The sequence below is a fragment of the Oncorhynchus nerka genome, unplaced genomic scaffold (genome assembly GCF_034236695.1).
Source record: "Oncorhynchus nerka isolate Pitt River unplaced genomic scaffold, Oner_Uvic_2.0 unplaced_scaffold_1079, whole genome shotgun sequence".
Taxonomy (NCBI): domain Eukaryota; kingdom Metazoa; phylum Chordata; class Actinopteri; order Salmoniformes; family Salmonidae; genus Oncorhynchus; species Oncorhynchus nerka.
This window is the reverse complement of record NW_027040242.1, coordinates 5123-11563: the sequence shown is the minus strand read 5'-3', so window position 1 is coordinate 11563 and position 6441 is coordinate 5123. Positions and strand designations below refer to the sequence as shown.

General features: G+C 50.6%; 1 long non-coding RNA gene across 1 annotated transcript; it reads left to right on the top strand.

Moving 5' to 3' along the window:
* Positions 1 to 1486: 1486 nt before the first annotated feature.
* LOC135570155 (uncharacterized) lies at positions 1487 to 4159 on the top strand. The gene is made up of 2 exons (XR_010463445.1): positions 1487 to 1539; positions 2431 to 4159. It is a non-coding gene; the product is annotated as an uncharacterized LOC135570155 (long non-coding RNA).
* The last annotated feature ends 2282 nt before the right edge of the window (positions 4160 to 6441 follow it).

The window sequence follows — 6441 nt, the reverse complement described above, 5'->3', positions numbered from 1 at the left end:
TGTGGAGACAGGAGCTGTGGGTTAGTGGTGGAGAGACAGGAGCTGTGGGTTAGTGGTGGAGAGACAGGAGCTGTGGGTTAGTGGTGTTGAGACAGGAGCTGTGGGTTAGTGGTGGAGAGACAGGAGCTGTGGGGTTAGTGGTGGGAGACAGAGCTGTGGGTTAGTGGTGGGAGACACAGGAGCTGTGGGTTAGTGGTGTGGAGACACAGGAGCTGTGGGTTAGTGGTGTGGAGACAGGAGCTCTGGGGTTAGTGGTGTGGAGACAGGAGCTCTGGGTTAGTGGTGGAGAGACTGGAGCTATGGGTTAGTGGTGTGGAGGCACGGAGCTCTGGGTTAGTGGTGTGGAGCACGGGAGCTCGTGGGTTAGTGGTAGTGAGAGACAGGAGCTGTGGGTTAGTGGTGTGGAGACGGAGCTCTGGGTTAGTGGTGTGGAGACACGGGAGCTCTGGGATGTAGTGGTGCGGAGAGACGGGAGCTGTGGGTTAGTGGTGTGGAGACGGGAGCTGTGGGTTAGTGGTGTGGAGACGGGAGCTGTGGGTTAGTGGTGTGGAGACGGGAGCTGTGGGTTAGTGGTGTGGAGACACAGGGCCTCTGGGTTAGTGGTGTATAATGCCCTCTGCTTCTCTGTGTAGGGAGGCTGTGCCACTGTCCTGTGCCAACCACTGGATGTCTTGAAGACCAGGCTGATGAACTCAAAAGGGGAATATGTGGTAAGTGTGTGTGTGTGTGTACTGGAGATCAGGGCTTGTCAGTTCCAGTCTTAGGTATTTGCAGGACTGTAGCCTAACACTGTATCACCCCTGATACAACTAGTTAAGGGCTAGATGATTCATTGAATCAGGGGTGTTGCTACAGGGATAGAGTTAACATGTGTATTCACGGTGGGTTCTGACTCCCCAGGACTGAGGACAATGCCGGTGTAGATGTTGTTTAGGTATATCACTGTGAACTGGTATGACTCTTTTTTTACCTCAGTAAATCTAACCCTTCTTCACCTGTGGCCTCTGTGTTGCTGTTCTGATGTCGTCAGGTCCATGGAGGCTTTATCTGGCAGGCTGCTGCTCCTCACTGCTCTGACAGTTCTGTTGTTGATGGTCAGGGAGGGAGGGCCGGAGGGCAAATGAGGGCCGGAGGGCAAATGAGGGCCGGAGGGCAAATGAGGGCCGGAGGGCAAATGAGGGCCGGAGGGCAAATGAGGGCCGGAGGGCAAATGAGGGTAAATGAGGTCCGGAGGGCAAATGAGGGTAAATGAGAGATGGAGGGTAAATGAGTGCAAATGAGGGCCAGCGGTATTGGGAGGGAGGGAGGGAAGGTAAATGAGGGAGGGAGGGAGGGAGTTAGGAATGGGTTGTTTTCAACCATGAGCTGCATTAAGAAGCGTCTTTGTTGTCTTGGATTGTGTTTCTTCTGTTCCAGGGCCTGTTGCACTGTGTGAGAGATACAGCTAAACTGGGGCCCAATGCCTCTACAAGGTAACTGATGTTAATGCTACACTGTGTGAGAGATACAGCTAAACTGGGGCCCAATGCCTTCTACAAGGTAACTGTTGTTAAATGCTACACTGTGTGAGAGATACAGCTAACTGGGGCCCAATGCCTTCTTCTACCTAGTGGTACTGCATCAGCAGACCTAGACCCTGCCACGCTGAACGCAGCCAAGACCTAGTGGTACTGAATCAGCAGACCTAGACCCTGTCACGCTGAACGAGCCAAGACCTAGTGGTACTGAATCAGCAGACCTAGACCCTGTCACGCTGAACGAGCCAAGACCTAGTGGTACTGAATCAGCAGACCTAGACCCTGTCACGCTGAACGAGCCAAGACCTAGTGGTACTGAATCAGCAGACCTAGACCCTGTCACGCTGAACGAGCCAAGACCTAGTGGTACTGAATCAGCAGACCTAGACCCTGTCACGCTGAACGAGCCAAGACCTAGTGGTACTGAATCAGCAGACCTAGACCCTGTCACGCTGAACGAGCCAAGACCTAGTGGTACTGAATCAGCAGACCTAGACCCTGTCACGCTGAACGAGCCAAGACCTAGTGGTACTGAATCAGCAGACCTAGACCCTGTCACGCTGAACGAGCCAAGACCTAGTGGTACTGAATCAGCAGACCTAGACCCTGTCACGCTGAACGAGCCAAGACCTAGACAATGGCTACTGAAGAATCAGCCCACGACGTGAACATTTTTGTATGAAACGGCTGCAATCGCACAGTCTGTGGTGGGGTTTATGACATTGACTGACCTGAATCAGGAGTGTCACAGCGAAGACTGGAGACAAAGCCCTTAACACCCAGTCGCTCCTCTAGGAGGAGAGCTGGTCTCTACATTAAACACAATGCTCAGCTTGAAAAAACACACACAGTGCATCACTTTAATTCCACCTGCCATACAGACTGGTAAACTTATGGTCTCTCTCCTCTTTAGGGTCTGGTTCCAGCAGGGATCCGTCTCATCCCTCACACGGTCCTCACGTTCATCTTCCTGGAGCAGCTCAGAACCTGCTGCGGCATCAGGATCGTCACCTGAGAGGGGTCAGGGGTCACCACCTGATCACCTATTGAGTAGTCTGAAATGTGACCTCTGCGTCAGGACTGCCAGGCCACGCCCATTCCCTTTGTTCCCTGTTCTATGTGAGCAGGAAACTTTAATCCACCTGCAACCTCCCCCATCCTAAACCCCACCTTCTGGATACAGACTAGTGACTGACTGAATGGGGGGTTCTGGATACAGACTAGTGACTGACTGAATGGGGGGTTCTGGATACAGACTAGTGACTGACTGAATGGGGGGTTCTGGATACAGACTAGTGACTGACTGAATGGGGGGTTCTGGATACAGACTAGTGACTGACTGAATGGGGGGTTCTGGATACAGACTAGTGACTGACTGAATGGGGGGTTCTGGATACAGACTAGTGACTGACTGAATGGGGGTTCTGGATACAGACTAGTGACTGACTGAAGAAGGGGTTCTGGATACAGACTAGTGACTGACTGAATGGGGGGTTCTGGATACAGACTAGTGACTGACTGAATGGGGGTTCTGGATACAGACTAGTGACTGACTGAAGGGGGGGTTCTGGATACAGACTAGTGACTGACTGAAGGAGGAGGAGGGGGTTCTGGATACAGACTAGTGACTGACTGAATGGGGGGTTCTGGATACAGACTAGTGACTGACTGACGGGTGGGGTTCTGGATACAGACTAGTGACTGACTGAAGGGGGGGTTCTGGATACAGCCTAGTTACTGACTGAAGGGGGGGTTCTGGATACAGACTAGTGACTGACTGAAGGAGGGGTTCTGGATACAGACTAGTGACTGACTGAATGGGGGGTTCTGGATACAGCCTAGTGACTGACTGAATGGGGGGTTCTGGATACAGACTAGTGACTGACTGAAGGGGGGTTCTGGATACAGACTAGTGACTGACTGAATGGGGGTTCTGGATACAGACTAGTGACTGACTGAATGGGGGGGTTCTGGATACAGACTAGTGACTGACTGAAGGGGGGGTTCTGGATACAGACTAGTGACTGACTGAAGGAGGGGTTCTGGATACAGACTAGTGACTGACTGAAGGAGGAGGGGGGTTTGGATACAGACTAGTGACTGGGGGGGGGGGGGGGGGTTCTGGATACAGCCTACTGACTGACTGAAGGGGGGGTTCTGGATATAGTGGAATACATTTGACCAGAGCCCAGTGCACTATAGAGGGAATAGACTGCCATTTGGGACACCGATTTAAGTAATCCATCTGAACTTGGAACAGCCTCTGTAGAATGAACCTTGACCCACATGTCTTTAGTTATGTTAATGGCTGCTAGAGGGCGCTGTTACACTGTGGTTATGATGTAGGCGTACTCTGCAGACGGCCACGGCCGCTGTACCAGGTCTTAACGTGTATAAGTGGGTTGGTTGTATGGGAGCGTGCCACTTAATGTGGAGGTTATTGTTATTCACGCCACCGCTGAAGGTCCAGATGTTTTTTTGTATTGTAGATGACATATTTTACATTGATGATGGCTACTTCCTGTTTCATTGACTGTCAAAACGAATGTTTCATTGGGCTAATGAATGGACTGATGAATAAATTATTACCTGTATAGTGATCAATACCAATATGTCCATAAATATGCTTGTTACAGAGATGATTTAATGTCTGCCTCCCTCCTGCCTGCCTCTGTTCTATATGGTAATAGCTTTCCCTCTCGTACTCAGTGACTGTATAAGTCTCCCACAAGGTTAGGTGTCTGGCTGCGTTTTAATGTTCTCTGTTTTACATTACCCACTGATGTCATTTCATAGTTCTCCAACTCTTTCAAACACTGGCATCTCTGGACTGGATCAACACTTCAGTGACGGACAGCTTGCAACACCTAGTTACCTGGATAGTCAAGTCCCTTTATTTCTCTTGTTGTTACAATAAATGTAGAGAGCTTTTCTCTAAATGTAGAGAGCTTTTCTCTAAATGTAGAGAGCTTTTCTCTAAATGTAGAGAGCTTTTCTCTAAATGTAGAGAGCTTTTCTCTAAATGTAGAGAGCTTCAGAGATGATTCTCAAACTTGATGCTGAATGTTGTGGTTCTAGTTCCTTTTCTGCCAGCATTCACAGCTGTTAGTGTTCTAGTTCCTTTTCTGCCAGCATTCACAGCTGTTAGTGTTCTAGTTCCTTTTCTGCCAGCATTCACAGCTGTTAGTGTTCTAGTTCCTTTTCTGCCAGCATTCACAGCTGTTAGTGTTCTAGTTCCTTTTCTGCCAGCATTCACAGCTGTTAGTGTTCTAGTTCCTTTTCTGCCAGCATTCACAGCTGTTAGTGTTCTAGTTCCTTTTCTGCCAGCATTCACAGCTGTTAGTGTTCTAGTTCCTTTTCTGCCAGCATTCACAGCTGTTAGACAGTGTTCTAGTTCCTTTTCTGCCAGCATTCACAGCTGTTAGTGTTCTAGTTCCTTTTCTGCCAGCATTCACAGCTGTTAGTGTTCTAGTTCCTTTTCTGCCAGCATTCACAGCTGTTAGTGTTCTAGTTCCTTTTCTGCCAGCATTCACAGCTGTTAGTGTTCTAATTCCTGTGTGTGTGTGTGGGAGGTAGGGAGGAGGGGGGTTCGTCTGATATATTTGGTATGAGTGTGCATCTATATAGGAGTTCTGCTGTCAGATGGTGTTGATAATTTGCCATCCCACATATTTAACTCCAGCTCTGCTCGGTTCAGCTGGCTCTGGGCTTCTGTCAGACAGGACTATACAAGGCTGACTGAACGTCAAACTTCTGGCCTGGTGCTTCTGCCGTACAGGACTATACAAGGCTTACTGAACGTCAAACGCCTGGCTTGGTGCTTCTGCAATGCAGGACTATACGGGGCTAGAAGACTACACGCTACGGGGCTAGAAGACTACACGCTACGGGGCTAGAAGACTACACGCTACGGGGCTAGAAGACTACACGCTACGGGGCTATAAGACTACACGCTACGGGGCTAGAAGACTACACGCTACGGGGCTTGAAGACTACACGCTGTCGGGGCTATGAAGACTACACGCTACGGGGCTAGAAGACTACACGCTACGGGGCTAGAAGACTACACGCTACGGGGCTTGAAGACTACACGCTACGGGGCTTGAAGACTACACGCTACGGGGCTTGAAGACTACACGCTACGGGGCTAGAAGACTACACGCTACGGGGGCTAGAAGACTACACGCTACGGGGCTAGAAGACTACACGCTACGGGGCTAGAAGACTACACGCTACGGGGCTAGAAGACTACACGCTACGGGGCTAGAAGACTACACGCTACGGGGCTAGAAGACTACACGCTACGGGGCTAGAAGACTACACGCTACGGGGCTAGAAGACTACACGCTACGGGGCTTGAAGACTACACGCTACGGGGGCTAGAATACTACACGCTACGGGGCTAGAAGACCACACGCTACGGGGCTAGAAGACTACACGCTACGGGGCTATAAGACTACACGCTACGGGGCTAGAAGACTACACGCTACGGGGCTAGAAGACTACACGCTACGGGGCTATAAGACTACACGCTACGGGGCTAGAAGACTACACGCTACGGGCTTGAAGACTACACGCTACGGGGCTATAAGACTACACGCTACGGGGCTATAAGACTACACGCTACGGGGCTATAAGACTACACGCTACGGGGCTATAAGACTACACGCTACGGGGGCTAGAAGACTACACGCTACGGGGCTTGAAGACTACACGCTACGGGGCTAGAAGACTACACGCTACGGGGCTAGAAGACTACACGCTACGGGGCTTGAAGACTACACGCTACGGGGCTAGAAGACTACACGCTACGGGGCTAGAAGACTACACGCTACGGGGCTAGAGGACTACACGCTACGGGGGCTAGAAGACTACACGCTACGGGGGCTAAGTAAACGTCAAACAGTCAAATCTCTGGAGTGTA